The sequence below is a fragment of the Mizuhopecten yessoensis genome, unplaced genomic scaffold, assembly GCF_002113885.1.
Source record: "Mizuhopecten yessoensis strain PY_sf001 unplaced genomic scaffold, ASM211388v2 scaffold4977, whole genome shotgun sequence".
NCBI classification, from domain to species: Eukaryota; Metazoa; Mollusca; class Bivalvia; order Pectinida; family Pectinidae; genus Mizuhopecten; species Mizuhopecten yessoensis.
Genome location: NW_018405816.1, coordinates 883,031 through 910,339, shown reverse-complemented (window position 1 = coordinate 910,339; position 27,309 = coordinate 883,031). Strand labels below are relative to the sequence as shown.

General features: G+C 36.2%; 1 long non-coding RNA gene across 1 annotated transcript; it reads right to left on the bottom strand.

Moving 5' to 3' along the window:
* On the bottom strand, nucleotides 1-25,601 carry LOC110450089. Its single transcript, XR_002462934.1, has 3 exons — nucleotides 25,268-25,601; nucleotides 3,999-4,124; nucleotides 1-1,270 (listed from the first exon to the last, which is right to left on the bottom strand). It is a non-coding gene; the product is annotated as an uncharacterized LOC110450089 (long non-coding RNA).
* Nucleotides 25,602-27,309: the final 1,708 nt, after the last annotated feature.

Genomic DNA, 27,309 nt, shown 5'->3' with positions numbered 1-27,309 from the left:
ACCCAGGCGAAACAGTAAGTATCTATTTCTATTTATATGGCAGTTTTGAATATAGCGGAGGAGTAAACACCATCATTGTACGATCTAGTGGCCACATTTTCTATAGATAATTGCCTAAAGAATAAAAAAAAAGTGGCAGTTTGAAGAGAAACAATTGTAAACAGATAATTTAAAAGTAGCGATTTGGGGCTACTTTACTAGTGTTGAATTACACTTGTTGGAGAAATGGTGCTTGACGTTTGTATTCTTTGCATTATCGTAACTTCTACATTGGCACATAGCTCTGTAATTCCATCTTGGAGGGTCGTTAGGTGTCTTTTGACAAACCATCGCTCAATAGATGCCAGATTTACATTTTTTCTTTGACAGTTGCCGGTTCATTGACTGACTTTTTACGGTTTCTTTTGGTGGACTTTGCTTGGTTTGACATCACGAGGCTTATCTGACATGGTATTATTTCTCCACCAGGGGGAGTTGTATTCACCTTCTACCATCCTTCTTGCTGCCTTACAGATAGCAATCTTGTACAGACATCCTCAGATCGTGTGCCGAAGGTGCTCTATCCATGCTGATATGTGTGTTAGTCACTGGGTTGTGTCCCTTTATCACCAGGTATCAATCCGTATTATCTACGTTACCATTGTAGCGACCAGAATTCGATCTGTCATAAAATCGACACAGTACATATGTCAAAACACGTTTACCAGTAATTACTACGGAAACTTGGAGTTGATGTTGTCAGGAAAATTGCTATTGGTTAAAGGATATGTTTATTTGTTGTTTAATCTGTAAGTCTTTAGAACGCACTGGTGCCGGAGATTTCTTTAAATGATAGCCATCACAGTTTGAATCAGACTCTTCAGTAATCAGGTGACAGATAAAATTATCACGATCGACAGCGTAGATTTCTTGCACCAAAATTACTAATGCTACGACTGTTGGTAACGTTTGTAAACAAATGCATGCCAATCGAGTACGCCTTTTTAGAAGAAGTAACATTGGAATCAGCACATAGATTTAATTAGGGTTTTGTTCTTGTGCTTGCGGTTCGGCGGGCGTAGTATAATTGGTAGGTTGTAACATTTCGTACGACCACGATGTTATCACCAGTAGCGCTTAGATCATACAGTCTGGCGAGTTTCCTCCACGAGCAGTCACGGACAGTTTTCATGTAGGCCCATCAAACCAGTGTCAACAATCGCCTCATTCACGTCAGGTGGAAGTGGGCGCCGACACGCGCGTCAGCAATGTAGACACAAAGTCGACTTCTCTGAAAACAAAAAATGGCAATTGACTTTTGTTTTGTTTCAGTAGCAAATCACCTAATAATATTGATATACCCAATGGAGTGGCAGGATTTATCACTTGATCATCAATACCGGGTTACTAGGTACACAGTCAGTACGATTACATTGGTTAAGGATGACGGCTCCTTTAGTGACCTCTCTCCACAGGGGCTGATGACATCATCACAAGTTGGTTATATTTTCCCCCATTGTCAAACATTCAAGCATACATTTATGTTTTTAATGGTCCCCGTAAACAAGTTACGGACACATAATATGTCCATCAGATAGATAGATATCTGAATTATTGCTCAGCGACGTCCATTATAAGCTACACGCTCTTGTCCGAAACTTGCTGAAGGATGAAATTTTCATGCTTGTAGAACATGCTTCAGTGAATTTTGGTAAGGGTAATTAAATTATTGTTTATTCTTATTCATTTAATTGTTAAAATAACAGACAATTCTTATTGAAGTACGGCAATGCCTGAACCATCTATCGCAATATGTAATTCTAAACGTGTTTACTATATAGAAGGTCAACCAAAACGACCTTCATACACCAACTCGTTTCTAGTTTGAAACGTAAATTATTGACGGTATATTGTTATAACAATTAATATCAATAGACTGTAGATATAACGAATTCCCAGGATGGAATTAAATCAGTCAATGACTAAAACATCTATACTCTCTAAACAAACTGTGATAACATCCTAGCTGTCTGTTTCGAGGTTTCAGGTTTCCGTCATTATGTATGTTTTGTGGTCGTAGGTTTCTATAGAAGGTGATGGTTATTCATGTCGGTACAAATTTATTCATATTGATGCTTGAGAAATTTACATTCCCTCCTACCAAATCATCTTTTATTTATACCAATATCATACAGATATGTTCTGTTCCTCTCAAACCGCTCTCAAACAAACAAAACACTTACATTGGTTGTCAAATGCTCCAATAATCTGTCTACTGGACCATACACATTTTATTTTAATGCGGTTCTTCAGTTGATTATAATGATAATTACATATAATTTTCTCATTTTTGACTTCAAATATAATTATATACATAAATGAATTGTTTACAAGTTAACCAAGATATCAATTTCCATACAAGCTGTGCTTTCTTGACACTGTGAATCTGTATTCACTTTATATTGGTCTTAATATTTTGTGGTGTCTGTTTGACATTCACAGTGTCAAATGTTGACCTTTACTTTCAGAGATATGATTGTATGACTTTTGTACTATATCCAAGATCTTTTTGTCATTTATAGGAGTGTTCAATATTGAATATCCAAGATCTGTTTGACATATAAAGAGTGTTCAATATTGAATATCCAAGATCTGTTTGACATATATAAAGTGTTCAATATTGAATATCCAAGATCTGTTTGACATTTATAAAGTGTTCAATATTGTTCAATGTTGAATATCCGAGATCTTTTTCTCATTTATAGGAGTGTTCAATATTGAATATCCAGGATCTGTTTGACATATATAGAGTGTTCAATATTGAATATCCAAGATCTGTTTGACATATATAGAGTGTTCAATGTTGAATATCCAAGATCTTTTTGTCATTTATAGGAGTGTTCAATATTGAATATCCAAGATCTGTTTGACATTTATAGAGTGTGCAATGTTGAATATCCAAGATCTGTTTGACATATATAGAGTGTTCAATGTTGAATATCCAAGATCTTTTTGTCTTTTATAGGAGTGTTCAATATTGAATATCCAAGATCTGTTTGACATTTATAGAGTGTTCAATGTTGAATATCCAAGATCTGTTTGACATTTATAGAGTGTCATTAATTTAGTCTTACTATTTTTAGAAACATCAGGTCAATATTTATTTGATGCTATCTTTCAATCGTGATGTTACAATGCTTTCTGTCAATTGCAGTACTTTCCTCTGTACAATGCTCATAAGTTTCACCTTTTTTTAATGATTTAAATATTATTCACCATCTAATATTGTATCAATTAAAGACTTTTATTTTGGTAAATATGTGGTTATGGACTTGAGAAAGAGATATTGACCATGACTTCAGTCTCAGGTCCATTTAACCATATATTCACGGAAACAAAAGTCCATAATTGATCAATATGACCTCATCAGGAAGAGTCAATGGCACCACAAATGTACAGCCAAGGGAAAAACTGGTGGATGTTTACATGTGACATTTCTAGTTAGCAAGTTCATAAGTGTACTTCAACATGCTTTAGTTGAGGAAATGATGAAACCAAACTGACCCATCCTATCTAAATTCTTAAAAAAAATTCAAAACTATCTGACGTGATGGACACTAATGTTCAGCCATTGCTAAGCTTTGTGTGAGTTGTGAGTTTCCCTGTTAACACATAACATTAAATTCAACAGCCTTGTTTTAAAGGTTGAAGTAGAATTATGTATGCACAGCGTTAAGTCAGTGTTTGCATATTCATGCTTATACATCAGGAGTTGAGTCCTAAACAGGTGACTGTCATTAAATAAAACACAAACTGTCATAAAAGTGACCATTACACTTCAGCCAAGATATCACTTTCATAGGTCATTTGCATTCTTAATGTACAATTGCTCTTTCTTAATTCTAAATACCAGGTGGCTTGAACATTTTAATTAATTAATTTTAAATATCTTCTCAATGCTTTATGATCAGGTGTCATTAAATTGAATTTTGATTTAAGAAAGTCATGTAACCACCTACACTATTGTTCCAGGTGACTGCGGCAGGTTCACTACGTGTTGTAACTATCAATTGTTCTCCTTTTATATGAGTTATGTCCCCTTGACTGCTGCAGTGGCGGGCTTCCTCAACATGTCCGAAGTATACCTAGAGGATAAAGGCATAAGACACTAAATGATTGTGTCCTTGGAGAAACATATCTTAAATAATCTTTTTCTTCACACATAAGTATTTTACATTATAGCATAATACATGAAAAATAGTAAAAAAGGATACCGTACATGCAATGCCATTAGAAATTAATTATAGATTTATGCCTGTAGTAGTAATAGAGTATAAAGTACAATGCCATTAGAAATTAATTATAGATTTATGCCTGTAGTAGTAATAGAGTATAAAGTACAATGCCATTAGAAATTGATTATAGATTTATGCCTGTAGTAGTAAAAGAGTATAAAGTACAATGCCATTAGAAATTGATTATAGATAGGTGCTTGTAGTATATGTTTTCCATTAAGAGATAAATTATTGATATGCATGCAGTATGTACATGCTAATTTCATTAAGAAATTAATTATGTATATAAATATATTGGCGTGATGATACTTTTCATTGAGAAATTGAATGTAGATATAAATGTAGTACATACTTTTCATTCAGACATTAATCATGTACTTATATGGGTGCAGTAGGGTGCAGTAATACTTCTCATTGAGAAATTTGATAGTAGATATACTTGATTGAGAAATAGTAAATTTCATATATAATTCCCTTTTAAGGAATATCTATGTTGACATTCATTTGATTTATAGTTCCTTAGTAACCAATCAAAGTTGTAGTAATGGAGAGTAATTTGTTTTATTCACATACACAAACAATCTTTTACTTAATTGAGTCGCTCTGACCAGGTGTTTAGCCAGGTGTATTTATTGCATTATAGTAGTGATACACGGATCAGTCCTACCTCAATTCAATCTGTGTCATTAAAAGGTTTAGGATATTTTTTGTATCTATCTCATGCTTTTTATTTAATTAACATAATTGTCAACTTATTTGTTTTTGTAATTCCGATGGATGATTGAATAAAATTTCATTAGTTTGAAAACTGAAATGGTGTTTCATAGGGCTGTAACGATACACCGCGGTGCACCGAAAACAGCGCTTAATTGCTTGGTTCGGTGTACGACATTTTTTTCCGTGTTTCGGTTCGGTTGGTTCGGTTCGGTTTTAAGTATTACCTGACTTTCGGAATTTAACCATACATGTGTAATGTAAAATTTGATTGGCTGGTATGATAAAAGTTGTGCAATAGCTGTTACAAAACTTTGCATAAACAAGCGTGCAACATGGCGGAGCTTCAATTAAAAACCCTCCCGCTTCCTTTCGCTTGGCTGTTTGGCAGCATTTTGGATTCCGGCTTAATGTTCCCGATGGAAAATCACTCTCCACTTGACGCATAAATTGTTTCGTAGATGTAGGTTACAAGTCAGGGAACACATCAAACATGGGGACGCATTTAAAGAGGAAGCATAACATTTCGTCATCCTGTATCATATCAAAATGTATCGTATCGTGGGTAGATATCGTGATTCGTATCGTATCGTGGCATAGGTGTATCGTTACAGCCCTAGTGTTTGAGATGTAATTATATTACATTTAAGGACAGTGAGATTATACACTGTGCATTTATTGAATTATCGTGTTGTTTCCTTTGGACAGGTAAATAGTCCTCTGTTGATATAATACTAGTTTTTATTTCACACAAAAAGTCAATAAATATTCGAAAACATTTGAATGAATATTAATTGTAAACCTTTGATCTTGTGTCTATACCAATAAAACAATTGAACACATACATACCTCTTTGGATGCTCTGTTGGTTTAAAAATGATGGATGTGGCGAGGACAATGGGAGAATAAAATCATTTGTAAAGAGCCAGAAGGAATTTATTTGACATGGAACCCCTAGTACTTGTTTTATCAGGGAGGTTTATATACTCCCAGCCCTCCTGAAGTAGTGCGGCTATTTAACATTGAAATCCAAGGCCTTTGATGTTGATCCGCTAAAGTATATCACCATTTAGGAATAATTCATTTGTCTAATGCAGGGGTCTTTAAGTGTTTGCTTGAAATGTACTCAATGCTGTTTTTATCCTCTTCATGAAAATCGAAAATCTGCATTAATTGGGTGCTTGGCAGACCTGTAGGATGAGTTGTCTGCGTCTTTCATGCTAATGTTGGAGAGTTTAGTTATATGTTTACAGAGGAAACACTTGAATTTGTTAAATTAAAAATGTGGCGGAAAAGATAAAAGAGATGAAGTTTATTGATAAATGAGATTTGTAATAATGGAAGATATAAATATTAACACAAAGTATTGATAGATGTTGACTTAGTCAATTCCACTTCGTGTGACCATTGACACCTAACAACAGGATTTTGATCCAGAAGAAAGTACTCTGTTTATTATATATTTTAGAATAATGTTCTTTAGTGCTCTAGTGCCTTTGTGGTCTCCAGCGACATGACGAGGTCAAACAGCTTTAGAGCAAACTTTCTTAGGTTTTGATAAAAGATTTTTTTTTTTATATTGACTGAAAAAGGCTTTGAGACAGCTAGTGAAGGGAGAAAGGTTTAGTAAATTAAAAAAAAATATATAAGAATCTCTGTACCACTGCCAAAAATTGTAACTCTGTGTTGGAGAATGTTTTTTTTTTCGTATGGCTAAACAGCTTTGATAAATCATTCTGCAAAGAAAACCATCCCTTGAAGGACTTTATGAGAGATAATTAAGATGAAGTAAACAAAATATGAAAAAAACAAACAGTATTTTGAGTTGAAAAAATTCAACTGAGCTAGGGATTCGAACCCTGGACTTCATATTGTCATACTATCATACTAACGGATTGTGCTACCTGGTCAATGGAAGTGTCCTGGTCAAACTGTTCTACTGTTATATCCCAATGGAACTTAAAGGGAGGTTACTGTATATACAAAAAGGAAAAAAGGAAAGTGGGACAGGGATCCTTTAAGTATGTTTTATTGTTGACCGGTCTGTTACCTGGACCTTAGCAATGTTGGGTGCCCTAGACTCTTTCTGTTTTACTTCAACATACAGTACCTTTTTATTTTTTCCTGAAGGAAAGGCTGTTTGGAACGTGGTGTTTCCAAAATTTCTACTGATTTGATAGCAAAGTTTCTATTGATTCAACATACAGTACCAATGAGCAATCATGTGAATGTTGATGTCAAGGCAGGAAATGTTAATAAACTTGTAAATCTAAGTTATAGAAATCAGACAAGTGCCCTTATATAGAAATGTGATAAATCACTTTTAAATTGTGTTCCATCATATGTCTCCTTGACTCTTCATTTATTTGTAAACTGAGATTTTAAAGTCGATTTAGCGACATTGTAATTCACCAAGATATGATTAGGCCCTGTTAGATCATCAAGTTGTCTGGTAATTAAATCGGCTTTTCTTGGTCAACATTTAGGTGTCAATTCATGAAGGGAGAGAGATTTGATCAAGGATGTATTCTGTGTAAATAAAACATATATATAACTCTCGGTGCATGTATACACTTACACAAACACTAAATAACCGGCAAAATTTAATGTGAGTTTTAACAAATTGTTTGAATAAAGATCCAATACTTTTCTTCTTACAAATTTGTAAAATAAATATGTCCTATTTGTTAGATAGTAGTAAATCTGCATGAGGGTTTGTGTCACCAAAAAAATCCTCAAGGTGTTGGTACACCAATAAAACGTACGAAATCCTCCTACTTCCACTGTTAGGAGCAGATAGCATTAGAAACCGACGCGAATATTACCCAGTTTAATTGATCTATTATTCAATTGGATTTTTCAGTTACTAATACGAAACATCTCCAAATGCAAATACATGTGAGAGATAAGATTATCAAAGTTCTTTGACCTCTTCAAAGAAAAAATGGTGAGTTTATAGATTCCGAAGTATGACAATGATCTATGTTAATTTGTTGTTTTACATTGCTATGTAGCCTTAGAAGCCATCTCATTTTTTATAGAGGAAAGCGCTCTATGGCCAGTCCCGTGTACTGCTGGAAATATTTGGTAATTGACAACCGATCCATTTATTAGCTCACCCAGCTGAAGGGTAAGTTACTGCTTATGCAGCATCTGTCATCTGTCTATCGCCCATCCTTTTCCAACTTTTCATCTGAAAGACAACTTTCCCAGAGCTGTTGAACAGATTTTGACAAAACTTCAAATGGAAAATCCTGAGGCAAAGAGACCACAACATTATGTAAATATAATGCACTGACTTCCCAGCAGAAATAGAGTTGAGGCCTAGTATGGGAAATAAGGGCAAAACTTTGATAAATGCTCAAGGTTACGGGGACTTTATAAGTGTCGTATTAAAAGCCGGGGACAGAGGGTTTGGATCTGATTTGTGAATTAAAGCAAATCTTTAAAGGACTCCTTCCTCAATATGAGTAAAGGGATATAAACCTAATTTGGTGTCAAGGTAGTGGTGTTGTATCAATGAAGCTTGTGGCACCCTGGTAGAATGGAGTTGGGTCTAAAAGCAAAATAAGGACCATTTCAGGGAGATTTAATGAGAAGGATACATGGACAAGGAGACTCAAAAGAGGCTAAGGTGTTACAAATAAAATGAAGCTAACCTGGGGGAAGAGGACATGTAAGGATCTTGGATTATTGAATTAAGTGTCCTATCAACAGCTGAGGTCATTGAAGGATGCGCCTATATGTGTGTAGTGTTGGAGGTAATATGTAGGTGTATGTTTGCCTCCTGTGTAGTAGTGTAGGGCCAATGCCTCAATTAGAGTGCTACCTCAGTGAAATATATCATGTTGAAGGCACACTGCAGCATATTCATCCCGGTCACACAAGGTAAATTAGGGGAATGTTGCATTTCATACTTTTGTAATACATACATTGTACCATATCAACAAAATTTAGGTAAGACAAAATTAGCTTTGGAGCCTGGGGCTCTTGTTTAGAACTCATAGTTCATGTATTTACATGACGTTTGGTACATATATGTGTAGAACAATCTTTTCCATCATGTTTGATGCAACTTCTTGTCACTAGTAGTGATGTTGAGGTATGTTTTCCTTAAATTTTGGTCAGTGTTTGGTACAGATGTTTGGTACTGGTACATGTATAATGAGGTCAGTGTTTGGTACAGATGTTTGGTACTGGTACATGTATAATGAGGTCAGTGTTTGGTACAGATGTTTGGTACTGGTACATGTATAATGAGGTCAGTGTTTGGTACAGATGTTTGGTACTGGTACATGTATAATGAGGTCAGTGTTTGGTACAGATGTTTGGTACTGGTACATGTATAATGAGGTCAGTGTTTGGTACAGATGTTTGGTACTGGTACATGTATAATGAGGTCAGTGTTTGGTACAGATGTTTGGTACTGGTACATGTATAATGAGGTCAGTGTTTGGTACAGATGTTTGGTACTGGTACATGTATAATGAGGTCAGTGTTTGGTACAGATGTTTGGTACTGGTACATGTATAATGAGGTCAGTGTTTGGTACAGATGTTTGGTACTGGTACATGTATAATGAGGTCAGTGTTTGGTACAGATGTTTGGTACTGGTACATGTATAATGAGGTCAGTGTTTGGTACAGATGTTTGGTACTGGTACATGTATAATGAGGTCAGTGTTTGGTACAGATGTTTGGTACTGGTACATGTATAATGAGGTCAGTGTTTGGTACAGATGTTTGGTACTGGTACATGTATAATGAGGTCAGTGTTTGGTACAGATGTTTGGTACTGGTACATGTATAATGAGGTCAGTGTTTGGTACAGATGTTTGGTACTGGTACATGTATAATGAGGTCAGTGTTTGGTACAGATGTTTGGTACTGGTACATGTATAATGAGGTCAGTGTTTGGTACAGATGTTTGGTACTGGTACATGTATAATGAGGTCAGTGTTTGGTACAGATGTTTGGTACTGGTACATGTATAATGAGGTCAGTGTTTGGTACAGATGTTTGGTACTGGTACATGTATAATGAGGTCAGTGTTTGGTACAGATGTTTGGTACTGGTACATGTATAATGAGGTCAGTGTTTGGTACAGATGTTTGGTACTGGTACATGTATAATGAGGTCAGTGTTTGGTACAGATGTTTGGTACTGGTACATGTATAATGAGGTCAGTGTTTGGTACAGATGTTTGGTACTGGTACATGTATAATGAGGTCAGTGTTTGGTACAGATGTTTGGTACTGGTACATGTATAATGAGGTCAGTGTTTGGTACAGATGTTTGGTACTGGTACATGTATAATGAGGTCAGTGTTTGGTACAGATGTTTGGTACTGGTACATGTATAATGAGGTCAGTGTTTGGTACAGATGTTTGGTACTGGTACATGTATAATGAGGTCAGTGTTTGGTACAGATGTTTGGTACTGGTACATGTATAATGAGGTCAGTGTTTGGTACAGATGTTTGGTACTGGTACATGTATAATGAGGTCAGTGTTTGGTACAGATGTTTGGTACTGGTACATGTATAATGAGGTCAGTGTTTGGTACAGATGTTTGGTACTGGTACATGTATAATGAGGTCAGTGTTTGGTACAGATGTTTGGTACTGGTACATGTATAATGAGGTCAGTGTTTGGTACAGATGTTTGGTACTGGTACATGTATAATGAGGTCAGTGTTTGGTACAGATGTTTGGTACTGGTACATGTATAATGAGGTCAGTGTTTGGTACAGATGTTTGGTACTGGTACATGTATAATGAGGTCAGTGTTTGGTACAGATGTTTGGTACTGGTACATGTATAATGAGGTCAGTGTTTGGTACAGATGTTTGGTACTGGTACATGTATAATGAGGTCAGTGTTTGGTACAGATGTTTGGTACTGGTACATGTATAATGAGGTCAGTGTTTGGTACAGATGTTTGGTACTGGTACATGTATAATGAGGTCAGTGTTTGGTACAGATGTTTGGTACTGGTACATGTATAATGAGGTCAGTGTTTGGTACAGATGTTTGGTACTGGTACATGTATAATGAGGTCAGTGTTTGGTACAGATGTTTGGTACTGGTACATGTATAATGAGGTCAGTGTTTGGTACAGATGTTTGGTACTGGTACATGTATAATGAGGTCAGTGTTTGGTACAGATGTTTGGTACTGGTACATGTATAATGAGGTCAGTGTTTGGTACAGATGTTTGGTACTGGTACATGTATAATGAGGTCAGTGTTTGGTACAGATGTTTGGTACTGGTACATGTATAATGAGGTCAGTGTTTGGTACAGATGTTTGGTACTGGTACATGTATAATGAGGTCAGTGTTTGGTACAGATGTTTGGTACTGGTACATGTATAATGAGGTCAGTGTTTGGTACAGATGTTTGGTACTGGTACATGTATAATGAGGTCAGTGTTTGGTACAGATGTTTGGTACTGGTACATGTATAATGAGGTCAGTGTTTGGTACAGATGTTTGGTACTGGTACATGTATAATGAGGTCAGTGTTTGGTACAGATGTTTGGTACTGGTACATGTATAATGAGGTCAGTGTTTGGTACAGATGTTTGGTACTGGTACATGTATAATGAGGTCAGTGTTTGGTACAGATGTTTGGTACTGGTACATGTATAATGAGGTCAGTGTTTGGTACAGATGTTTGGTACTGGTACATGTATAATGAGGTCAGTGTTTGGTACAGATGTTTGGTACTGGTACATGTATAATGAGGTCAGTGTTTAGGACAGATGTTTTGTACAAATGTTTGGTACAGCCACTTGTAAGGGAGTAGATCTCTGGATGGCCACTTGAAGGAGGTGTAGCCAGTGAAGGCCTGGCCGTGTGTGAGCATTGTCTGTCAGAGAACTTCTGTCACACTCCCTGTATTCCCAGGATTCTCAAATGACATTCTGTATTTATAATTTAATGAGTGCAACTTCTCGTGTAGTGAAAACAAGAATGATACACCTATTCGTTAACATATCCATCCGATCGGACCAATTGTCGCAGGGTGCTTGAAAGAGCTCCAGCTTGTCTGAGGCAGGCGGAAAGTTGTATGGTAGTTACGGCCTGTTGAAGTACTAGAGTACGGTAAAGGGCCCCTTACACATTAACTAACTCGTAATATTAATTGATGCGAATGAAATTCCAAACCTTTTCAATGGTAAATAATTGACTTAATATGAATTGTTATCTAATTATAAAATCAGCATGCTCAATAACCGCTTGACATGGTTTCTTTCTTGATCATTAGGGCCTCTTTGGAGTGTAAATATTTAGAACATATGTAGTTTGAGTCTATAAAAAAGATTAGTATTAACAGGACATCCTAGTATTTGTAATTCACTACATGGGAAAGGAAAAACAAAATCAAATGTCACTCTTGATTAAATTGATTTCACATGGTGTTCAGATTGAAATAAGTACAAGTTTGAAAATAATTAATTCTTTATGACATTGTCAGCTGATATGAAAGGAACATTAAAATATTTTAACACCTCTTTGTAGAGTGTTTAGAGGTATCTATGTATATATAGAGAGAGACTAGTAATTACACAGACACTATCTGTTCCTGACATTCTAAATGTTTTTTTAATTTGGCTTATTTCTTATGTGTATTACATATAACCAGTGTGTCTTCCATATTCCCCCTGTGTCTTACATAATCCCTGTGAGTGATATATATATCCAGTGTCTTACATATTCCTTTTGTTGCTTGCATATTACCTGTGTGTTTTACATATTTCCTTCGTGTCTTACATATTTCCTATGTGTCTTACAAATTCCCTGTGTGTCTTTAAGACATATATCTGACATATTTCCGATGTGTCTTACATATTCCCTGTGTGTTTTACATATTTCCTATGTGTCTTACAAATTCCCTGTGTGTCTTTAAGACATATATCTGACATATTTCCGATGTGTCTTACATATTCCCTGCATGTTTTACATATTCCCTATGTGTCTTACAAATTCCCTGTGTGTCTTACATATTCCCTGTGTGTTTTACATATTCCCTATGTGTCTTACATATTCCCTGTGCGTCTTACATATTTTCTGTGTGTCTTACATATATCTGAAATATTTCCGATGTGTCTTACATATTCCCTGCATGTTTTACATATTCCCTATGTGTCTTACATATTCCCTGTGTGTCTTACATATTCCCTGTGCGTCTTACATATTCCCTGCATGTTTTACATATTCCCTATGTGTCTTACATATTCCCTGCGTGTTTTACATATTCTCTGTGTGTCTTACATATATCTGAAATATTCCCTATGTGTCTTACATATACTTTGTGTGTTTTACATGTGATCCGTGTCTTCTGCATGGTATTTCAGTGAGATAGCACTATAAAGTTGGCATCAGATCTGCACTATCGCAAGGAGGCAAGCTAGTACACCAGTATACCCTGTGGCAAGCTAGTACACCAGTATACCCTGTCTCTGGCACACATACACATGTACGTTTTCACAACACGCAAGAAGTCCTTAAATGACCATAGCTGTTTGGTACCTCATATGTGCCTTGTTGTCTCTGTAGCAAGCAGTATTCATGTGTAATCATACACACAAGTCATTATCTACTGTGTGACAGGATGTGATTCACACAGAATTAGAAATCTCATTTGGTCATTGTGGTCGGAGTGCTAATGATGTACGCCTACCATACAATCTTGTGACACAATCTGATGGGAACTCCGACTGTATGGGGGTCTAAGTACTCCGTGGTGTAGACAGGAAGCAGGATAATCGGCCATTGTTCTAGAGCCCTCCTCAGCAGCCACACACCGTCGCTTGTCACCGTACTTTTCTGTGGTGACAGCTATTCACAGAGATACAACAGGGAATTCTTCAGACATATGCTAGTATCACTAAGTTTCATCTATAAAGATTCCATATATTATAGACTTTCAGGATCATAGGATATTTTCTTGAAAAAGGACAAAAAGATGTTTAAAACTGGAATAAGTTAGGTTGTTGTAACTGAGTAATTTTACTTAACATTTGTTCACGCAGTGTTAATGAGAATCTGGAAAAATGAACAAAAATGTGTAAAAACCTATTTTTTTCTAATAATAGCAAGTAGATTTGACATAACATTGTTCCATCTGTTTTCCTAGATAAATTAACTGAATTGTCAATCACGCTTAATGTAGAGGTCACAAACATTGGTCAAATGACATAGCATAAGGTTGGTGATGGTAATGTTCTTGAAGTGAAATTAACAAGTTTTTAAATATGCAATCAGGCCATTTGATCGGTTGAGAGATCTCTATTTTATAGATATCAGAATTTTATGATCCAGGTAGATCTGATTCAATATCGTGATCTCGTAACTGAAATGTAAATTTCCAATAAATGGAGATTTTTCTGTTTCCTTTTCACCGCTGACATGATAGTTATCGGAGAGTTTCACCCTTCACTCACTGATATACTGTACCTATATTACTCTACTCCGATGGGAGCTATGATTGTTAGTAGTATCATGATGCACAGGCGCGATATGGCTTGCACTTAATAATACTACATGTAATTTGATTGCATGCTCGAAAGATCAGAGGCTGGATGTGAAGATTTATTATAGCAGTTTAATATAGGTTTATATACATATAAGTTCATGGCTAGTTAAGCTCTATAAACAGGGATGATGATGGCGATTATTTTCATTGGTTGACAGAACTTAAGTGATGACAGTAAAAAGTAAAACAGTTTCTATGATTGTATGATTTGGAAACTCCGCAGTAGTATATGGAAACAGATGACTATCTCAAGGCAGTAATGGAAATGGGTATTTATAAACGAGTTTCGTCTGGATGATTTTCAATAACGTAAAATAAAAATTCTCTGATGGGATAGACAATTTTAAATTTACTTATTTTGGAAGCTGTTGTAACTGTTTTTAGGTCACCTGAGCTTTAGCTTAACAACTTAAAGTCAAGTTCTGCTGGGCCGATTGAACTGAAAGTTGGTAGGAATGATCGCCTCATGGTCCTGACAAAGTGTTGTTATTTTTCGGGTCAATCAGAAATCCAATATGGCCGCCACGGCCGCCATTTTGAAAACCTATTTCAAACTTAAAGTCAAGTTCTGCTGGACCGATTGAACTTAAAGTTTGTAGGAATGATCGACTCATGGTCCTGACAAAGTGTTGTTATTTTTCAGGTCAATCATAAATCCAATATGGCCGCCACGGCCACCATTTTGAAAACATATTTCAAACTTAAAGTCAAGTTCTGCTAGGCCGATTGAACTGAAACTTTGTAGGAATGATTGACTCATGGTCCTGACAAAGTGTTGTTATTTTTCAGGTCGATCAGAAATCCAATATGGCCACCACAGCTGCCATTTTGGTAAACTATTTCAAACTTAAAGTAAAGATCTACTTGGCCGATTGAACTGAAACTTTGTAGGAATGATCGACTCATGGTCCTGACAAAGTGTTGTTATTTTTCGGGTCAATCAGAAATACAATTTGGCTGCCATGGCCGCTATTTTGCTACTAAATTCTAATAGGCCGATCTCACTTAAAATTGGTCTAGGAATGATCAGCTCATGGTCCTGACAAAGTTAAGTTAACATTATACTATTTTTTACTCAAATTGGTACATATTTCAACAAAAAAAATAATACTGTAGACTCAGGTGACCGTTAAGGCCCATGGGCCTCTTGTTATGATTTTATTGCCCATTGGTGTGAAATATATATCGATTTTTCACGTCATTTAGGTAAAAGGAAATGGTTTTCACAGCTATCTGTTTTTGAAGAGAATGTACATTTACTTTACACAATGAGAGAGAACAAAGCAAGTTTATACACTGGTGTGAGATGGTATTCACATACAGGAAACGTGATCATTTTTTGTATCCATGCAGCATTATGTCCTAATGTGGCGATCTTCTCAGCCTCTCTATCATCATTACCTAGTAATATCCGATTTATATTTAATCATTTACTAAATCAAACTTCTAAACTACAAAGAATTTGATCACAGATACATAAAGTCATAAACAAAAATTAGCCGTTTGTCCTTCAGAAATAAACTGAAGGNTAGTCCTCCCCACTCATTGTTCCATCTCCGACATCTCCTGCATCTGTTCCCTATTTCCCAATCCCCAATTTTCCTCTTCCTGTCATATTCATACTCCCTAATTGTCTCTCCCAATATCTCCTCTTTCTACTCCCCTCTAAAGATCTTTTCAACCTTTTATTCCCCTCCTCATCCCCAAATATTCCCTTTACCTGAACTTCTCTCTGTGTCATCATAAACCTCCGATCTTCCTGAATCTTACCCAGTTTTCTTATCTCTTTAATACATTCCAAACTACATTTTGGAGCAAGGTTTAACTAAATTGCCTTGAAATTAATTAAACTATTGTGAAGTGATATTTAAGTACAATTTTGTCGAAATTCAATTTTCGGTTGTACCTAGATCCAACCCTTCTGCAAATATTCCTTACAAAGTTGTATAGGCAGTAGATAAATTGGAATACCCTGACCCAGAATAAGGTGTTAACCTGCCATTACAACGGCAGCAGGAATGGTTTGTCACCTATAAATCATGTAGAGAAGACACTTGGATTCATTTATAATAGGTCGTGATCATTTGCACAATTGACTTTTGACTTTTCAGGTTTGACCTTCCCTGTACACTGACAAATGTCAATGGTAATGTTTTTCAAATGATCACCTTTAAATATGATTAGTTGAAGGACTGGCATTTACACATGTGGAGGTTACTATGCCCAATTCTGTCTCTACACTAATGTCATTGATACACTACAAATTGAGAAATTCAAATATCATTACATACGATTAAATACGTATTTGCCAACCATTTAGCTGTAGTGGTAGTGAGTTACATACGTAGTAATTATGGTCTAAATGACCTCGTACTTACACGCTGATTAATCCCTGGTCAGAGTCCATGTAGTGTCCTAGTCAATCACAGAGTTTGGTATTTTAACATAAAGTAGTTTTATTCTGAAAGAAAACTGTAATAAGTCTAAGATTTGGTAACACATTTTAATGTGTGCATACATGTTTAAGTTTCAGCTAAGAAAAGGATGAAGTTGTATTTTATTTCCATTTTTAAATGCAAGGTTTAAACAGATGGGCTGTACTTTACATGTATTAATTTGTTTTTATACACCCTGCAATATTGCGGATGGGGGAGGTATATACCCAATTAGCGTGTCTGTATGTCTGACTGTTCGTCCGCCTTTATGGATGGATGGATGGATGGAAGTTTGTCCGGACCACCACTGCTGTTCTGCCAGTTTTTATAATATTTGACATACAGTAACTTAGGTAGTAAGTGGCTTGTAATTTACTTTTTTTATTTGAGTATTTTTTCTTGGACATTATTTGACACTTTTCCGATATCCTTTTAATACAATTTCTTTTGTTTTATACGCTGAGTTATGCCCCTTTTACAAAGTTATAATTTATAAATTTTGTTAAAAGTACCACTTCTTACCTCCTTGGTCAATATTTATGGAACTTTGTCAAAATAATTTGCCATTTATGTTTTGCGTTCGGCTCTTTTAGAGGTGTAATTTCTGTGAATTTTCTATTTGGGTAGGGCTTATTAGGTAGCTAGGGGCTGGCATTTCTACCTGGTAGTTTGACGTAAAATAATAGTGATATCAGTGATCCTTTATATGTGATCCTTTATATGTTATCCTTATATGTGATCCTTTATATCGGTGATCCTTTATATGTTATGTGATCCTTTATATGTGATCTATGCGGGTGTCAGTTCTTTTCCGGAGTATTCTCGGTCCAAGGAAACATTGGTAAATCTCTGTTATTACGCCGAGATTAATTAAATGACAGCTAGAATCTGCAGAAAGAAAAAAAAACACTTCCTGTTAATTTGTCAGCTGTTATAATGGCATGGGTTGTGTGTGTCAGTGGTTATGTTATAGGGTGGAAAACTGCAGGTTTCGGAGCTGTTTAATTCTGGGTAGTGATTGATCAGACCTAATGATCAGAACATATCGGTCATTCAGTGAAATGTCAACTCAATATAGACAGATATAATTGGCCGCCATCATAACGCTATTCTGCAGTAATTCTACGGGAGACAGAGGCAAGGGAGCCACTTACACATGATATGATAAAATGTCACATAGTTTACGTCAATTTCGTCTCCCGTCACTTCCTCTCCTGTATATATCACCAACAGATAATATTGACTTAATGACAGCCAAATGATTCCCTAAATGCCAACCACAGATTTTATAACTTGGCCATATTCATAACTAAATTCGACATCAATTTTTTTAAGTAGCAACTTCCCAATAATTACAATTCTTTATGCTAATATTTCACAATAATTTGATAATTCTTATCATTATAGGCATATTAACAAAACATAAACTTTGAAGCGTGGACTAAGTGGTAATTATGAACTGATAATGATAATTCTGATTTGGATTAACCTCGTTTTATTTGTACATCAATTGTCTGAAGGATCTGTGCTCTGTATACGTAGGTAATGGCTCAACACTATCTGTAATGTTAGCGGTGTAATGCTTGTGATAAGTTCAGTAACTGTCGTATATGTTTAGAAGTATCCCCTGGTTTTAATTGCTGTACAAATATGTCATTTCTCTTTAATTATATCATTAGGTTACAGTTGTGAAGCTGGATGAAACTATGGCATCGAAAATGATTTTAGAAATATGCTTTCATCAGATTAAGGAGAGAAAATTCATATTTTAAAAAACCTGAAATCGTTTGAATTATATCCCTTTTTATTGTGTTTATTTCCTGGCTCTGTGTTTGAACCTGTTCATCAGTCGGACCATATATACATTTATCACAGTGTTTTGTACAATGTGATACATTTGTCACTGTAGTAACAATGAGGGAGGAAAAGATAACTCTAAATAATGAGGGGAAGATTATGAGATCCTCCTTCCTGTTACCTTTCTCCCTCTAGCTCATCTTGTACCTTCATTCTCTTCTTTTTAACCGTTTTCCCTCCCTTATCAAGAAGCTTAAGACTGACAGTTACCTCCCTTGACTAATAAGTCTTCATGACAGAATTAAAAACTAGACTTGCCCAGCGATTGATTTGGCAAGGTTCAAATGTGACTTTAGGGGTGAATGGGTTATAACCCGTGGGCCAGTCATATGTTATAACCCATGGGCCAGTCATATGTTATTACCTGTGGGCCAGTTATATGTTATAACCCGTGGGCCAGTCATATGTTATAACCCGTGGGCCAGTCATATGTTATATAACCCATGGGCCAGTCATATGTTATAACCCATGGGCCAGATTTGAGACTTTTGTATGGTTGACATTGACATTCTTAATCTTGGATATTGATTTATAAATATTTTTGTTATACTGTATTTAAAATTGTCAGCCAGAGATTGTGGGTGATTGGAGATAAATGATAAACCTAGTAGATGTTTTTATAATTGATTATTACCTGATTAACTAATGTATTGTATGTGTTTCTCTTTTATTTCTACCTGGCAGGAAACCCCTTCCTTTCAACACAGATTAGACTGTTTCAACAATTAGAGCCATTGATACTAATAGCCAGTGGACAATGATGGCTCCGAGGCTGAAACGTTATGTAACAATGTTTGTGGACTAAAATTTCTTTAATATTGGAATTATAAAAGTCTGGTTATATTGTAATGGCAAACTTGAAAACTGACCACATAACCACGCTAGGTTAAAGAGTGTGGTCAGTGAATGGTCATAATGCAGACCAGAGTAAAGAGACTATTAAGTTGTGAATGGACTTACTTAACAAAATAACAGTTACCTGGATTTTAGAACAGGTATAGTATAGGAGAAGTCACAGGTAGTCAATGATGAATGTGAAGGGTTGGTATATGAGCTTAGCCCTACCTTGCCTGAGCTGTTTACCTAAGCAGAGTGCAACTTCAAAGGAAAGGATTCACTTTACATGTAATCCATTTCCTGTCCCGCAAGGGAGGGGGAGGGGACGTAAGTCAAGGTCATACAACTGTCATCCTGTTTTACATGACCTTCTCATTGTTACTGTGCTTGTGAGGTGTTGAAGTAGCTGTTGTCCCAGGATTTGATACCTAAATCTAATTAACTATTGACAATGCTTGATGTTGACACTATAACTTCACACAAGACAGTACTTGAATTATGAATATATTCTATAACTTGATTACAGTTGATACATCATTGATGTAATTACTCCTTGAACTCTTAATTTTAGAGGGTTTGTTCCTAAAAGAAATTTGTGGATTTATTTTCATTTCTGGGTGACAAATTGACAGGTTTAAATTGAAGTCCTTTTCAGGCTGTGATGTATCCAAGAGAAGTGTTTCACAAGATCTTTATCAAATCTTCCAGGTGCTCTACAATATGAGTCTGACAAGGAGCACCTGATGGTGTAATTCTGTAGAGTATAGCTCTGACAATATAGATATAATAGACTATGTAGATGCTTTATAGATTATAGTATAAGTCTGACAATATAGATATAATAAACTATGTAGATGCTGTATAGATTATAGTATAGCTCGGACAATATAGATATAATAGACTATGTAGATGCTGTTTAGATTATAGTATAGCTCTGACAATATAGATATAATAGACTATGTAGATGCTGTATAGATCATATGTTGAGTTATACTGTACAGTATACATATTTATATCTTACCATGTATAACTTAACCTGTCTATAACAGAAACCTCCTGACAAAGAACAAATTCATGAAAACTCTAGTATTACACCTGTCTATAAAAGAAACCTCCTGATAAAGGACAGGTTTATGGAACCTCTAGTATATGTTACCTGTCTATAACAGCATCCTGCTGATAAAGGACAGGTTTATGGAACCTCTAGTATATGTTACCTGTCTGTAATAAAAACTTGCTGGTAAAGAACATATTCATGAAACCTCTAGTATTATACCTGTCTATAACAGAATCCTGCTGACAAAGGACAGGCTTAAACAAAGAACACCTGCCAACAAAGGACAGGTTTATACATTCTTGCAATATCAAGTTATTATTTTTCATATGAAGCACCAAACTTAGTTACTTGGCATTATTTTCCTTTTGTATAAAGATAACCGAGATATCATATGGACCAGGCCTTATTTGGAGCACTTAATTTGCAATGCTGTTTTAAATTATGTAAATTAGCATCCACAAGCATCCATCTTTTTTCCCAGCTTTAATTACCAACGTCCTACAAACCTGAATTTGTAAATACCAGGTCAGCGTGGGCCTGAGTCGGGTTTAGTTCAGACACAATAGGACTCGTCTGATATGCCACCTCAGGTTTAATGTTTAACTGTATGACATTTGAAACTGAAAATTTTAACATTCTCCGAGTATATGAATAATGCATATGAAATTAGAGCAGTCCATTTGCATTGAAGGACAAAGCAGTCTTGTATACATACAAGTCTGCAGTGTGGTAAAAACTCTAGAATGTCACTTGTAGAAAAGTGTGCAGGTTTGTTCTGAATAAGGTAAATGTTCTGTAATTCACCTCTACATATAAGTTAAGTTATGTTTTGTGTACAATAATTGTTCTAGAAGTTCCCTAATATATATTAAAGTTTAGAGATATGTTTTTGTGCACAATAATTGTTCTAAAAATTCACAGGTACATAAAAGTTTAGAGTTATGTTCTGTTCAATAATTGTTCTAAAAATTCACTAATATATGAAAGTTTAGAGTTATGTTCTGTGCACAGTTGTTGCTCTAAAATTCACTTGTACGTAAAAGTGTACATAGTCTGAGCATTTTAAATAATTCAAGCCGCTACATGGCTATATTTTGCGATACAAGCCTCTACTTGGCTATACAAGCCTCTACTTGGCTATACAAGCTTCTACTTGGCTATACAAGCCGCTACGTGGCTATATTTGGCTATACAAGCCGCTACGTGGTTACATTTGGCTATACAAGCCGCTACGTGGCTATATTTGGCTATACAAGCTTCTACTTGGCTATATTTGGCTATACAAGCCACTACGTGGCTATATTTGGCTATACAAGCCGCTACTTGGCTATACAAGCCTCTACTTGGCTATACAAGCTTCAACTTGGCACTGGTTTTCTTCTTAATATATATTACACTTAAAAGATTTCAGTTAAATATTCTATTTGAACATATTTTTGTACCTTTTGATATGAAACTGTTTCTGTAAATTTAAATCGAATTTTTATTTTTATTCAATTTAGGCATAAAAGCTTGATATCTTTATTTTAGGATACCACAGTCTCAATGAGTTTTATCTACCAGAAACACAGGTGTCCCAGAGCTTGATCTTAAGGATATCAATTCTAAGAATATCTTCTGCAGGCTTGTTGTGTTTCACCCTGAGGAGATCAACATTTGAGGATATCTAGGCCATGTTACTAAAATGTTATTTGTGAGATCAATATTTGAGGATAACTACAGCATGTTCTCCTGACTTTCTTCATGAGATCACCATTTGAGGATATCTATACCATGTTATCCTGACTTTCTTCATGATATCAACATTTGAGGATATCTACGCCATGTTCCTCTAACATTTACAGATATTAACATTTATAACTGTTATATAGGGAGGCTGAGGCAAGGGGCCCAAAACTGGCAGTGTTTCAAACAATAGAGGTTCATGAGATCAACATTTGAGGATATGTACACCATGTTATCCTGACTTTCTTCATGAGACCAACATGTGAGGATATCTACGCCATGTTCCTCTAACATTTACAGATATTCACATTTATAACTGTTATATAGGCAGGCTGAGGCAAGGGGCCCAAAACTGGCAGTGTTTCAAACAATAGAGGTTCATGAGATCAACATTTGAGGATATATACACCATGTTATCCTGAATTTCTTCATGAGATCAACATTTGAGGATATCTACACCATGTTCCTAAAATGTTATTCATGAGATCACCATTTGAGGATATCTACGCCATGTTATTCTGACTTTCTTCATGAGATCACCATTTGAGGATATCTATACCATGTTATCCTGACTTTCTTCATGATATCAACATTTGAGGATATCTACGCCATGTTCTCCTGACTTTCTTCATGAGATCACCATTTGAGGATATCTATGCCATGTTATCCTGACTTTCTTCATGATATCAACATTTGAGGATATCTACGCCATGTTCTCCTGACTTTCTTCATGAGATCAAAATTTGAGGATTTCTACACCATGTTATCCTGACTTACTTCATGAGATCAATATTTGAGGATATCTACGCCATGTTATCCTGACATTCTTCATGAGATCAATATATGAGGATATCTACGCCATGTTATCCTGACATTCTTCATGAGATCAATATATGAGGATATCTACGCCATGTTATCCTGACTTTCTTCATGATATCAACATTTGAGGATATCTACGCCATGTTCCTCTAACATTTACAGATATTAACATTTATAACTGTTATATAGGGAGGCTGAGGCAAGGGGCCCAAAACTGGCAGTGTTTCAAACAATAGAGGTTCATGAGATCAACATTTGAGGATATATACACCATGTTATCCTGAATTTCTTCATGAGATCAACATTTGAGGATATATACACCATGTTATCCTGAATTTCTTCATGAAATCACCATGTGAGGATATCTACGCCATGTTCCTCTAACATTTACAGATATTCACATTTATAACTGTTATATAGGCAGGCTGAGGCAAGGGGCCCAAAACTGGCAGTGTTTCAAACAATAGAGGTTCATGAGATCAACATTTGAGGATATATACACCATGTTATCCTGAATTTCTTCATGAGATCAACATTTGAGGATATATACACCATGTTATCCTGAATTTCTTCATGAAATCACCATGTGAGGATATCTACGCCATGTTATCCTGACTTTCTTCATGAGACCAACATGTGAGGATATCTACGCCATGTTATCCTGACTTTCTCTACACCATGTTATCCTGACTTTCTTCATGAGATCAACATGTGAGGATATCTACGCCATGTTCCTCTAACATTTACAGATATTAACATTTATAACTGTTATATAGGCAGGCTGAGGCAAGGGGCCCAAAACTGGCAGTGTTTCAAACAATAGAGGTGCTGGTAAATAAAATAAAAATAGAAATAAAAATATTGTCTACAACAATTTCATAATTTTCCCTGAGGACATTTAAGAATTTAAGGGTATCAGTATTTCAGAATATCTACCTAAGCGTTTGCCCTGTGGCTGGGCCATTTATCTCTCAACCATTAGAATAACTTTGTACATAATACATCTTAAATCATTCTATTTTTATCTATCTATTGAAAAAAAAAGTATCAGCTGAATCTTTGCCTATTCTACTGTGGTAGCTGGTATTCTGTTTTAATTAAGGTCATGTGACTTTGGTTGCAGGTGTTACCTCGTTTATTTCACTACTCTGCATTTATTTTATTCTGTTTTGTTGTGATCTAATAAAAAAAGAATTTAAACATCTTGGCTTTAAATCACTGTCATAAAATATCAACATTATACTGATGATAAAATTGTTTGGGGACACATTAAGTGATACCTATCTTTGATCTAGGTTTGATCAGGTGATTAAATGTAAGAAAGTAACCAGTGATCAAAGCATCAAGATAAAAGAGAAGATTATTCAGTCTATTTGGTTGAAATGAAGAATTAATAACTATTATCAGCTATATATTATACAGTCTATCGTTACCTGGAGGAAGAATACCATCAACATTAAATTGTCTCAACAATTGAAGAATGTCATTATCACTTTTCAGATCCAGTATAAATCCTTTCTAAATGGTCATGACAAAACCTTGCTCTTTTTTGTCCACAAAGCTGGAAATATTCCCCACTATTGTGCTTTAAATATGTGTCTTCCTCATTTATAGTTCAATGCAGTATCGGATAAACAATGCAAGCTCCGTAGACATCTTGTTGATGTAATACATGTATATATATCAGATAAACAATGCAAGCTCTGTAGACAACTTGTTGATGTAATACATGTATATATATATATCAGATAAACAATGCAAAATACAATTACTATACAGAGATGCTAATTAACATTTTTGAAATCAATTTTTTGGAAATGAAATTTAATATTGAGACCAAATGTACCTGACATAAAACTTGTTAAACCAGCCATGAGGTGCGGCTTGTTTTTGCCAGAAGAATTGGTGACACTAAATGACCAGTTCAACAGGTTTTACCTATTAAAGCTTTTCTATAGAGAGAGCTACAGGGACTTTAAATGGTTTTGAAAATGGAATACATCTACTCACACAGTCATCATGTAGCTAAAAGTAATTTGTACTTCTGGCTGGCATCTATTGAATGGAACACATTATAAGGGATAATGTGTCTATAAGATTGACTGCACAATTATCAACCTACAGACATGTTATGTCATTGCCAGTTAAAGTTTGTACAGCATGTCAGGAGAGAATACATTTACACACAAGTATATTTACACGCCTAAACATCACATCTACTCTATGTATTTACACCGTAAAATGGTCCTCACTAGATTCACATGCTAATGTTGCGTACTTTGTACACAGCGAGTGACAAGTGTACAGACCGCTATCCCATCTTTATGTAAAGTGGTTAGTTTTTACAGGCTCACACACAAAGACAAACACAAAAGAGTGTAACAAAGGGGAATAAGTATGGTACATTCTCTTTGCTGTTGTGTTATTTCTGCAGTGTTGTGAAGTATGTTAAACAATCTTTACATGTAGATAATGGACACACTTTTGGTAAAACCTGGACAAACTGGTATAATTAGTCCACCAATAAGTTCATGTCTCATTGGTAAAAGGAGTTGACACCACTTTCATTTATTCAAACAAAGATAATCACTCAGTGTTAATTGTTTAGCTTGCCAGTTTAAAGAACAAAGAGCTTATGCAATAGCTCTGATGTGGTTGTGGGCATGAGGGTGGGCGTTGTCATGGCCATGGCCGTGAGGGTTGGCGTGGCCATGGCCATGGCCGTGAGGGTTGGCATGATGAGGGTGATGGTGGCGTGGTCATGGCTGTGAGGGTGGGCATGAGGGTGATGGTGGGCGTGGTCATGGCTGTGAGGGTGGGCGTGGTCATGGCTGTGAGGGTGGGCATGAGGGTGATGGTGGCGTGGTCATGGCTGTGAGGGTGGGCATGAGGGTGATGGTGGGCGTGGTCATGGCTGTGAGGGTGGGCGTGGTCATGGCTGTGAGGGTGGGCATGAGGGTGATGGTGGCGTGGTCATGGCTGTGAGGGTGGGCATGAGGGTGATGGTGGGCGTGGTCATGGCTGTGAGGGTGGGCGTGGTCATGGCTGTGAGGGTGGGCATGAGGGTGATGGTGGCGTGGTCATGGCTGTGAGGGTGGGCATGAGAGTGATGGTGGCGTGGTCATGGCTGTGAGGGTGGGCGTGGTCATGGCTGTGAGGGTGGGCATGAGGGTGATGGTGGCATGGTCATGGCTGTGAGGGTGAGTGTGGTCATGGCCATGGCCGTGAGGGTTGACTTGGCCGTGGCCGTGGCCGTGGCCGTGAGGGTGAGGCTGGGTGTCGGCCAGGCTCAAGTTTTAAGGATAAGTGATATAAATGCTTGCCAGTTACAGCATTCTGACATTTTACATGTAGGTTCATTGGAGGTGCAAAATTGACAGGGGGGGGATTTTCTGTTTACAGAAATATTGTAAACATGCAGGTGGGAGGTAACGTGGCCATTTCTGTGATATATCATGATCTGTGATGCATGGTGGTGATTGCCTTTGAAAAGTGAATGTTACTAGAATGTGCACTTAATGTATGAGTTATGAGATAAGCGATCAGTCAGTAAAGCTGAGGAGGTCCTCGTAATGTACGTTAGCTGTGCTTGGTGGGGCTGTGAAGCTGTCATGTTATTTTTGAATAAGTGTATACTTATTATTTATGTTAAATTGCCCATCATTATATGTAAATAGGTAACAGACCTTTTTGTCAATACCATTCTGTGTCTGTTATAAATGTTGAAAGTGCATTTTTCAAAAAATAATTAAAAATAATTAAAAATATGTTGTTACGACAGTGAGGCCATCAGCCTTCTATGCAGAGGTTTGCATTTGATTTTTGGTGCAAGCAAGTATGTTACGTATCACTTGACCACCATAGAGATAGACCATAGAGATAGAACATAGAGATAGACCAAAGAGATTGAACATGGAGATAGACCAAAGAGATAGAACATAGAGATAGACCATAGAGATAGACCAAAGAGATAGACCATAGAGATAGACCATAGAGATAGAACATAGAGATAGACCAAAGAGTGTTAGTATTTTTCAGATAGTTCAGGCTTT